The 12,121-nt window shown below is 36.1% G+C and overlaps 1 protein-coding gene across 3 annotated transcripts in view; it reads left to right on the top strand.

The window, feature by feature from the left end:
- Positions 1-12,121, top strand: part of SRBD1 (S1 RNA binding domain 1) — a 157,989-nt gene that overhangs the window by 43,018 nt on the left and 102,850 nt on the right. The window lies entirely within an intron of this gene.

Below are 12,121 nucleotides of genomic sequence, written 5' to 3'. Positions count from 1 at the left end.
AGAATGTTTGACCCCCAAGAACTTCCTGATGCCATCACCACCTTGTATTAGACCTAGTGCTGGAACCCAACAAGGAGGAAGACTTGCACACTGGATAGATATTTGGCATGTAAAGGATGTCTCAGTCCATAGAGGAGAGGGAGGGTAGGAAGCATTTCAGAACACCCCCTCCCCTAATTTTCCATAGAGTAAAAGGAGAGGAGGGAGAGTTAGGTTGGTGTAATGGTTAAGGCATCAGACTAGAAATTAGGAGACTCTGAGTTGTGGTTCTGTTTTAGGCATGAAATTAGCTGGGTGACTGCAGACCAGTCATTTTGTCTCAGACCTAGGAAAAAAACAATGGCAAACCACTTTTGAAAAACTTTTCCCAAAAAAAACGCAGGGACTTGTCCAGGCAGTTGTCAGGAGTCAAAGTTGACTTGAAGACTTACACAAAAGAAAAGGAGAGGAGAAATATTTTCAGTCTTGCAAGATTCTATTAATGTAAACTTATAATAAATATAGAGTTAGTATTCATTGTTTTGCTTTTAGTCTGTACTATCTTGAAGGGCAAGAGATAACACTGATGCTAGCAGAGAAAAATGATGTACAAATTTTCTTGCTTTCATTTGTTTGGTATAGGCTAAATTCTTATTTTATGAATCTGGTTTTTATAATTGTTCATTGTTTAAGGATCTGAGCATAACAATAAAGTACGTGTAACTAAAAAATAGGTGCAAAGCTTTTGACACTGTGGTTAAGAAAAAGACTAGCGGGAAGCAGGCAAGGTTATTGTGAAGACCAAATATAATTTTTAAAAAATAGAAAGTTGAATATTAAAGATTGCAGTCTGTGCTTTCAAGATACCTTGAATTATTAATCCCATAATCCTTGTTGTGTATACTGAAATTTGTGGCGGCAGTAGTCACAAACATCTACCTCCCCTTCTGCATATATGTTCTGAATTAGCTCCCACTGATCTCAGTGGACAGTCTTAGATGAGTCTAGATTTAGTCTAAAATAAATAATTGTATATATTTATTTTAAATAAGAATGAATCATATGTACCATGATTTGTAAATCTCTTAAAAGATATTAAGCTTCTTCCTACATACACTCAATGGTTTCTATGATACATTTTTAAAAGTATTTTTCTTGACTTATAATTAATTAAAATCATGTTGAAGTGTATTTATTTGCTTTATTTATTCAATTTGTATACCACATGATTCTGGACAGCTCGTAACAATAAATAACATAAAAAAAGCAGAGTACAAAAAATAGTTCAAGTACATTACAAAAATAACTACAAAAAACTTAAAAAGCAAATACAAATAATAATAATAATCACTAAACAGGAGAGTCCCATCCCTGTTTGCTTATAGGCTTATATGTAAGACCCTGAGGGACTTATATATCCTATTTACACATAAAAAATGAAATTACGTAAGGTTAAAAATGCAGAACTTAAAATACAACATTTATATATTTATTAAATGTAGAAGGGCATCCAACAGACTCAGGACAGCACACAAAATTAATTATTAAAACATGAGGAGAATAGTGTACAATCAGATGAACAGTCCAGCTAGCTGTTAAATCCTGTGGGAGCATGATGCCCATCATAGCCTAAGGTCTAGGGAAAGACTTTGTACTGATTTTTCTGTAATCTTTTCTTATTTGAGATTATTTTTGTTGTACTATTCATTTTAAATTTTGATCAAACCTTTTTCTCCCAATCCCTCCCCCCTCCCTGCTGCTCTAGAAATGGGCAACTATTGATCATCTTTTATCTTGCCAAAATTAAGCAAACTGCACCTAAGAACTAGTTTCCAATAAACTGTATTCAACTGCTTTGGTGTTTCCCAGTGGACTTGCTTCTTGGCTTTCATACGTGGCCTTTCATTTGCAAACATTTTGGTTTAATGTTCTAATTCTCTGACATTTCATAAAACCCTGTCTAAACCTTTGTGCACCCATTTTGACTCTAATGTGTGCTATATTGCTGAAGATCTGCCTCATTCTCTCTGGATTTTTAAGAAATGCCACTTTCAAGTCCTCTTGCTTCCTCTATATCTAGTATTTCAGCTCCTAGCCTAATTACCTTTACTTTTCTGCTTCACAGCACTCTCTCCATTTGAATGGCAACTTAACATTTAGGTTCACATTATGATAATTATATTTCAAGACTGTGGTGGGAGGGATTAAAAGGTCTTTGCTCTGGTTGCAGATAAAAAGGGTTCAGATCCACTTGTAAAACTAGATTGGTTAACAGCCCATAGTTTTCATTATGTTTGCTACTCATGCGGCATTAATTCTTAATTCATCAGGTACCCAGGGTGCTGTAACTCTAGAGGTGACCTTGGGACTTGATTTACCTCCACTCGGTTTTCTTTGTTAATGTACCATGAAAGAAATACATGAAAGATAGCCAACTTCAAAGCTCCTTTTAAAGTAAAATGGCTGATACAAATCCCCTGGCGTTTAATGATGTCTGTCAAATATTTCAGCTGTCTTATATCCTTTTACAAGCTTTTGCTTGCTACAACTAAATCAGTTTGTTTCATGTTTGGATGGAGGTATAAAAGGATCGAAGAATTTTTCTTTGACATTTTCAAAATTATGGTGAAAATTTATTAAGAGTACAGTCTCTTTAACATTGCCTAGAAAATTTGTTAAGAATACAGTCTCTTTAACATTGCCTCTCTTTAACATTGCCACTGAATTTAATAGGGCTTTCTTGCAGGTAAGTGTATATGGGATTGTAGGCTAAGATTTACTTCAGAGTAAATATCCAGTAGGTGTTGCAGTCAACATTATTTGATGCTTTGTAGGAAGCCATATTAAAATTAGATGTACAAAAATGGCAAATAAATGTATTAGTAATATTTTTAAATTGGGAATAGATTATTATAAATCAGTGGCATCAGGGACCGGTTTCATGGAGGACAATTTTTCCATGGACCAGGAAATGGTTTTGGTTTCACTTGGTCACCTGCTGCTCACTTCCAACTGTGCAGCCTGGTTTCTAAGAGGCCACAGACTGATACAGGGGACTCCTGTTATAAATGACAGCAAATCTTAAATACAGATTTTGTTTACCAGTATTTAGGACATTTTGGAATATTTTATTTTTAAAAAGGATGTTCAAATTGAAATCTGGCTGTTCTAAATCAATGTGTTACAATTATTAAGACCATTGATTGCACAAGCCCAAGACATGTTATGAACACATGTGCTACAGCAACCTTTCTGAAGCAGACTATATTTGTCTCTGGATGAAAGATTATCTGGCATTCCAAGGCTTCTCAAGTTGAATTCCATCATGGAAGAAATAAAATATATAGATGGAATAAAAGGAGTAGTATGCTGACTTTCACTTCCTGACAGGAATACCCAGATGGGTCATACCATTGCATTATTTTTTGTTTCTTGTAAATGTGAAAAAATAGAAATGTAATTGAATGCAAGAAGAAATATTCCTTAGCAGAAGATTAGTGGGAATGTAAATAGTGGTCTTCCATAGTAAAAGATTGGTGTGTATTGCTTTTCAACCTTGCATGATAAGGTGCATCCCCAATTTCTCTGTTTAGAGTTATTAAAAAGAGCATCCACCATTCTTCTCCTTTTTAGCCTAATTATTTAACAGCATATGTGAGGAAAGCAATCACAAGAAAACCTTTGCATATATAGTGATGATATAAAATCAAATTAAAACTGGCACAAGGTTAAGAAAAAAAAACTAGGCATCAACCTGGCTGGGTGTTTTGAATTCCTTGGATCCCAGAACTGATTCACAATTACTTGATATTGGGGTGGTAGCTATGGCTAAAGGATCCTTTAGTACAGGCATGTCAAACTTGCGATGTCATGTGATGTCGTGCAATGTATCGGGATTTTTTTCCCCATTGCCGGCAATGGGGTGGGCACAGTTTCGGCATGACGCATTTGGCCTGCGGGCTGGCAGTTTGACATGCCTTGTTTAGTATGTCAGTGTGCCTCTTTGGGGATTGGTAGGCCTGCTCATAGTCACTCCCACTTTAGTCACCTCCCATTTAGATTCCTGTAATTTGTTCCACATGGGGCAGCCCTTAAAAGACTATCCAGAAGCTACAGTTGTTCCAGAATGCAGCAGTTCAATTATTGTTGTCACTCCTTGCCATGTCTATATGACACCACCACTCTGCAATCTGCACGAGGCCCTAATTGGCTCTGGATAGGTACTAGTTATCTCCTTTAAAACCCTACATGGCGTCAGCTAGTTATTTGAAGACCATCTCTTCTGAGTATCTATATGGTCTGATAGGAAAGACACACTTCCATTATTGAAACAATGCCATCTTGTGGTAACCAGGAAGGACCTCTTTTAGGTGACAGGCCCAAATTTATTGAATTGCCTTCCTCCTGATATATGGTTGCTCTCAACCCTTTATGCTTTAGAAAAACCAGGGCTTTTTTTGTCATAGAATGCCCAGAACAGAGTTCTGGCACCTTTTTTGATTGGAACTTTGTAGAGTAGGCAAGGGTTGTATGACATGTATGAGTTCCGACATCTTTTTTTTTTTTTTTTTACAAAAAAGCACTGAGAAAAACTATTGATACTTTGCTGCCTTGGGGTCTGTGTAAGGCAGTGGTTCTCAACCTTTTTAATGCCGCGACCCCCAACCGGTCGTAAGTCGAGGACTACTCAACCGGTCGTAAGTCGAGGTCTACTCAACTGGTGCAGCACCGTTTGCAGAATGGGACTTTTGGCGGACCCAGCAGGGAGAGACAGCCTGGACAATTCCTATTGGCTTTTGAAAGCCAATAGAATTAGACTCTATTCAAGAGAGTCTATTCTATTGGCTTTCAAAAGCCAATAGAATAAAAGGGAATAGCACAGCTAAGGAAAAGGGGAAAAAATGGCAGACTGCGTTGTTTGGCGACCCCCGTGAAATGGTCGTTCGACCCCAAATGGGGTCCCGACCCACAGGTTGAGAACCACTGGTGTAAGACATAGGTGTCAAACTCACCACGTCACATGACATGTTGTGATATATCGTGACTTTTTTGCATTGCTGGAGCTGGGGTGGGTGCTGTCTCCATATGATGCAACTGGCTTGCAGGCTGGCAGTTTGATACCCCTGGTGTAGGGAGTCATGGAGATAATCTTGGACAGGAAATTCAAAAGTTGTTAGGTCAGTAACAGATATTGAAGTAGGCTTTAAGCTATCAGGAAAGTATAAGAGATTCATATTGATGCCTCCCTGACTAATGGGGATATAAGTGGGTGGGAAGAAAAACTATAGCCCAGAGGTCTTCAAACTTGGCCCTTTTATGACTTGTGGACTTCAGCTCCCAGAATTCCTCAGCCAGGCATGCTCAAGAAACTATAATTCTAGTTTTCTGATGAAGTCAGCTTCCTGATCAGGTCTATGTTGTAGGGTTGACTGTAATGTGTTGGAGCCCTGATTGGATGATGATGTTATTTATGTTTGCATTGCCAGTGTATTTTTTTTATAGTTTAACTATTTTTATAAGATCATATACTGTGGTTTTGTGTTTTTTCATTAAATTTTATTTAATTTTTTTTATAGATTGCTTGGAGTTATTTTGGTGGAGTTGGGCAATCAAAATGTTTTAAATAATTGACCTTCTACTACAAGGAACTTTCTATAAAATGAATACCATCATGAAAAGTCACTGTTAATTATCTTCAGTTTATTAAATGGATTACATTAGTAAAACAAAAAATAGATGAGGAAGGATGTGGGGACTCCACTTTATTTGAGTAGAATTTGAGACTAAGGGCCCCAGTGACTATGATAATGATGCAGATTGATTGTGGCCATATTATATAATTGGACAAGACTAGGATTTCCTGTTTTGCCATGTTTCTTGGGGGGGAGTGGGAGTGATGTTCATCAGCAGATTTCTGATGAAATGGTGAAAATGGATTAATACCATGCACCTGGACCATCATTGATTTCTCCATATGGTTGAAGTGCTTTGGGCTAGTTGACTAATATCAAAGTCATTTTGGCTGACAACTCATCAGAAGCAATCAGAGCTTTACAAATTGAGGTTTTTTTTTTTTACCCTTCACTTGTTACAAATACAAATAAACATGTTATGTGTGATCCTGATTTTCAAAAAGCATCATCTTGAAATGTATATTATAGAAGTTGAAATTGTTGTGTGACATGATGCAGAGAAGTTGATGTGCATTGTTGTTAAGTTAATATGCTATTCTTAAAAGATTTCACATAGCAGGCTATTTGAAAGTGTGTCTGCATATGTGTTGTAAGAAAGATATAGGCTTTTTACTTACTTCACAATGTAATCCTGTTTCTAAGTAGCTCAGATATAGGATGTGAGTTTTGCCCTTTGAGGTGGGGTTGGGGATAAATCCAAATCAAAATGTCTTTGGCTCTTCCTCCAGATCATGACAGAGTTGGATAGTCTTATACATTTATTAAATAATATTTTTCATTTGAATCAGTCTGTGCCTTATATTTCAATCTATCATTAACTTTCTTTTTGGGATCAAAAAGGACACATATGTTTTAACTAAATATTACATGGCATTTTTTAATTATTAAAAAAGGCAGTGTTTTAAACATCTGAAGAAATAATAAATTATACCTTGCCTCAGGTTTAAAAGATTCTCAAAAAGTCATCCTCCATGATGCCTGATCACCAATATAAATTTCTTACAATGCTCCGACTAACACCATAATGTAGGATAATCTAGCCATGTGGGAAATTTTTAAATGGTGGGTAACTGAGTATCACTCTCAGTTATGTGTCTGTTTAGGGTACATGGTCTCTAGTTACTGTTGGCATATGTTATGTTGTGTTATGTTATATTACGTCATGTCAAGTGTTAATATTTTTCTTCCAATCCATTTCTGTAGTCTAAATCTCTTGTAGTGCTTTTCTATAAGTGAAGCATAGGGGAAAAGTACTTAAATTTGAGAGGGCATGGGAAGACATAATCAAATGACTTACCTAGCATCAATTCTGCTTGACTGCAAAGAGCAAATAAAATAAATAAATAAATAAACAGAAATGTGGGGATCTTAATTATGGATTTTACATGTCATGTTTGGTAGGAGTCAGTGGCTGATCTAGTTCAATATGGCATTGTTCTATTTCCAGGCGTATCTGCCTATGCCTCACGTATGTAATTTCCTAAACTGCCTTAAAAGAATGTCTGAAGATCTACCTGATTACAGTAAATCTATGATGTCATTGAAACACCCTGGGCTAATTTAACACTGCTTTAATGTGAATCTCCCAAAGCAAGGTTGTATCTCTGCCGTTCTGTCTTGAAGATCAGGGCATTAAGGATTCTCAGATTACCTGATATTTGGGGTCAGTTTGGATTCAGATCTAGATCTGTCATGACAGCTGCTGAACATATGTAACTGGGGAAAAAAACATTTGGTATTGTGACAAGGAATAGCAGAGAAGACAAGGAAAGAGGCTGCATATTTTCAAAGCTTTTCATAAGATCCATGTATCTAAAATTGGGTGATGGGGACATGGTGACAATAGGTCTGTCAGGTTGATGAAGAATGATTCAAGTTCTGCTTTAAGCATGTATTTTATAAATATGTGCTTAGAGGTTGGCTGTCCATCAGTTAGCTGTCTATTAATGTAAGCTTCAATGTTATTTTATTTTTCTAACTGAAGATGCAATTTATATTTTGAGCCTGGTATTCAATTGCTGTTCTGCTGACTGTTAAATATATTATCTGGATATGCTCAATCCCATTACTGCCTAAAAGTAAACAGCAATATATTTATAATAGATGAGACAAGGTTTTTTTTAAAGAAAATCAGTGGTATACACATGCTGTAAGCAATAAAAGAGTTATTATATTATCTTTATAGCATTTAGTAAGCAAAATAATATAAAGAATGTAAAATGTGAAATATATACTATATATCTTAGAAAGATTTAGGAATTACAATGTAGAAATTAATGAAGCATACAAGAATTAAATATTTAATATATATACAAAAAGAGGGAGCTATACAGAGACTTTGGAATGCATGGGAGCACCTATGCAGCACCTGTTTTGAAATTGTTAAAACAATTATGTTTTTTTCCAGGCTGGTGTGATTCGTTAGGAAATTGCCCCTGTGTATATAGGCATAGCCACTTCACTTTGCTGATAAAAATATGCAAGTGGACACAACTTTCAAACCAGTTGTGTGAGCTTGAAAAAAGACACTTCTTCACATTACAAATTTCCTCTTTCAAAGGATTTGCATAGCCCTACTAAGCATCACATTTTTAAGTTATAACACCAGAACTTTATTTTGCAGATTCTTTGTTATGATAACAGCATCTTTGTTATGATAACAGCATCTGGCCCCAACTGATTTAACAGATTCTGAGATTTGCTCTTTTCAGATATGTATTGTACAGCAACCAGTGTGCCATTCTGACATGGCCACATACTGCTGGTGGTTTTTCTGCCTCTGAGCACCACATGTGAAGCTAATGCTCTCTGACACCTGCCATTTGAACCCCTTTCTTACACAATGAAGACAGATATCTGACCGTTCTTCTCTTTACAAATACATGCTGAGGACATGGTTCATAGATGAATGGATAAAGGATTCCAGTGTCACAGTTGCACAGTTTGTTTTTATGTGGTGGAACTGAAGAACTTACAGGAGAGGTTTAGTTTTATAATAGTACTAAAATTGTTCTGCTGTTTCCACTTATTTGTCTGAGAATAAATAATTAACAGTGTGGAAACTGTTGTTTTATTACACTGTTTCTTAAAAAAAGAGTGGAGTCAATGAAATCATGTAATGTTTTTGTAATAGTCATGTTACAACCTAATAAGCTGAATATTATGAATGAGCTTTCTATTAGGCCTTGCAGTTCTTTTCCTCTTTTCTTCACAGAAAGGCCAAAAATAAAACCAAATACTTTCTATCATAGTTTGAAATTAAAATATCATGGCTGATCTATTTTGAGGAAGAGAAAAATTATGGTTAACTAAAAGCTTCAATTTCATTTTTAATGATCTAAATGAAAAGAGGAGCTATGAATTTGCAGACTTGGAGAAATGGATTCACATCTCAGTTTGTGAAGGAAAAATATTATGTTTTGAGCTGAAAATTATCTGTCATAGTATAAAGTGCCCATTGTGCTTTCTGTCACGCCTGAAAGAGATGAGAAACTGATTTCACTCTGCCTGCAGTCTCGCATGAAAATCCCATGTGGAGCATGGCTGTTACTGGTTAACAATCAGTGAACTATTAAAACAAAAACATACAATGTCAGCATCACTCATTCTTTAAATTTATGCTTTGTGCATAACAAGAATTTGAAAACTGCTTGACAGTTGCTATGGCTTCTTTAACACTTAAAAGCAACAGATCAATTATGCAGGGCATAGTTTAGACCTGCAGAGCAAGCTTGCTACTCCTGTTGGTGCAATGAAGAGAGAGAAAGCAAATCCTTGTAAAGGACTGCAATTTATTTATTGTTTCTTTAAGCCAATGATGGTTCAAATATTTAAATTCTGTTTTTCTTTTAAGAAAACCTGTTGTATCTGAATATATTATTTTATTTGTTTAGTGTTTTGCTTACAATGCCTTGTAGAATCATAGAATGATAGGGATAGAAGGTACCTTGGAGTACTTCTAAGCCTGCCTTGAGCAGAAATCCTTAGACCATCATAGACAAATCTCTGTAAAATCTTTGTTTGAAAACCTCTGGTGACTAACCATCCACAATTCCAGAAGGCAAGTGTTTCATTGCTAAATAGTTTATTTTGAACAATTACTACTTAGTTTAAGTTTATTATTCCTTATTTAGAGTTCAAATCTCTCTTTCTAAAGCTTCCAGCTATTGGTTCTTGCCCTTGATTGAGGCACTGCAGAGAATGAATCTACATCTTTTCCCCTGTGACAAGCACTAGAAGACTGCTATCGTATTTTTCCTTAGACATCTCTTTTTTAGGCTAAACATACCCAATTCCTTTAACTATTTTTCATAAGATTTTTACCTCCAAACTGTTTACCATCTCTTTGCTCTTTTTCCCATTCCCTGGCATTCTTCTTGTGTTGTGGCAACCAAAACTACACACAGTATTCTGGGTATAGTCTGACCAGTGTAGTATAGAGCAGAACTGTTATTTTCTATGATCTGAACATTATACCTCTATTAGATTTACTTCAACATTGCATTTGCTCTTTTGGCAGCTGCAGTCTACTGCTGACTCATGTTTGATATGTGGTCCACAAGGACATTAGATCCTTCTCACAAATCTATTTAAACCAGGTACTTATTTTATACATGTACATCTGATTTTGCCTACCTAAGTGCAGAAATCTACATCACTTGTTACTAAACTGCATTTTCCTGGATAAGGTCCATTGTACAAGCCTAATAAGAGCCCTTGGAACCCAGATCCTGTCTTCAAAGGTTTTAACAATCCTCCATCCCCCCATCCCCCTGTTTGCTTTCATCTGAAAATGTATTGAGCATCTCTTCTATCCCATCATATAAGTCATGTATAAAAATGTTGAATATTCTGGACCCAGGACAGAATTCTGAGGTATCCCATTCCATATATATTTCCATGTAGACATACATCCATTAAGCCCCATGCATTATTGATGAAACTTCTTGTAATTATTTGAATATCAACATACCTTCTTCTTGCCTAAACAGTGTCTAATACTTTACTATTTCTTATAGGACCATAAAGGGTAAAGGTATTAGGAAAAATTCATTCTGTGGTATTACTATAAATTCATGACATAACAGTTTTCAACTCCTTTTACTCAAAGAACTTCTATGGATTGGCCATCACACCATCTTTCTATTATTTGATAAAAGTAAGATCTAGATAGTTGGGTTTTTCGCCACCTCCTCCTCTGAAGCAGTTTAATTTTCTGTGGAAATAAAAAAGGAATCAAATAATTTTTATAATTTATAATTTTATAATATATAATTATAGTATAAGAAATACTATTACTTATTAATGATAGCTTTTTTTCAAATTCATAAATTTGTTGCTTGAATGGCTTACCTTGACTGTTAAAAGGAATCCTGCACTCTTTTAGTACAACCTATACCATTCCAGACAAGTGGTTATCCAGTTTCTTCTTAAAAGCCACCAGTGATGAAGCACCCACAACTTCTGATGGCAAACAATTCCACTGGTTAATTGTTCTCATTGTTAGGAATTTTCTCCTTAGTTCTAGGTTGCTTCTCTCCTTGATTAGTTTCCATCCTTTGTTTCTTGTCTTGCCTTCTGGTGCTTTGGAAAATAGACTGACACCCCCCCCCCCGTCATTGTGGCTGCCACTAAAATATTGGAACACTGCTATCATGTCACCCCTAGTCCTTCTTTTCACTAGGCTAGACAAACTCAATTCCTGCAACCATTTTTCATATATTTTAGCCTCCAGCCCCCAATCATCTTTGTTGCTCTTTTCTGCACTCTTTCCAGAGTCTCTATATCATTTTAATGGGGGACATGGGAATATGGGGTTGTTGGTAGGACAGGAGAATATACTATGCAGGGAGCTGCTGAGGAGAGAGGGGATGGTGTTGCCTTGCTCACTTTAACCAAATTGTGGTCTTCCTAAAACCTGGAACAACCAAAGCATTGGTCTCAGGAAACTCCTTCATAAAAATGGCAATAAGTACAATTCATTACTAACCTGTACAATCCACAGTTTACAACATTTACAAAAATAGGAAGCTGTTGCAGTACATAAAGATTGTCACCATTGTGGGTACTAGCATTGCAGAACATATGAAGTTAAAAAAAGTGGTTATTTTCTGTTCAAGCGTGACCTCTTGCAGAATTCTGGTTAAGAAAGACCTAGTTGAGGAAATCTGGATTCTGGAGAAAAAAAAAGATGTCCCGGCATTCAGGGGTCAGTCTTTTCCTGCTCCCTGTATCTAGCTCTATAGGTTCAGTGGCTTTCAGAGTCACTTTAGCTCAGCCTCCTTAGAAGAATAGGCTATCTGAAAGGACCATGACATTAATAGGTCAGCTTGTTGAAATTGACATTTATCATGATGTTCAGATGTTTGTTGGGCTGGTATTTTTTTTAATCCAATGCATTTTGAATTTTGATTGCATCTGATGGATTTTACCATACACACACACACACA

This window comes from Crotalus tigris, unplaced genomic scaffold, assembly GCF_016545835.1.
Source record: "Crotalus tigris isolate CLP2741 ecotype Arizona unplaced genomic scaffold, ASM1654583v1 scf7180000018081.1164505, whole genome shotgun sequence".
NCBI lineage: Eukaryota > Metazoa > Chordata > Lepidosauria > Squamata > Viperidae > Crotalus > Crotalus tigris.
Note: the sequence above shows the minus strand (reverse complement) of the source record. Positions and strands in the feature narration are given on the sequence as shown.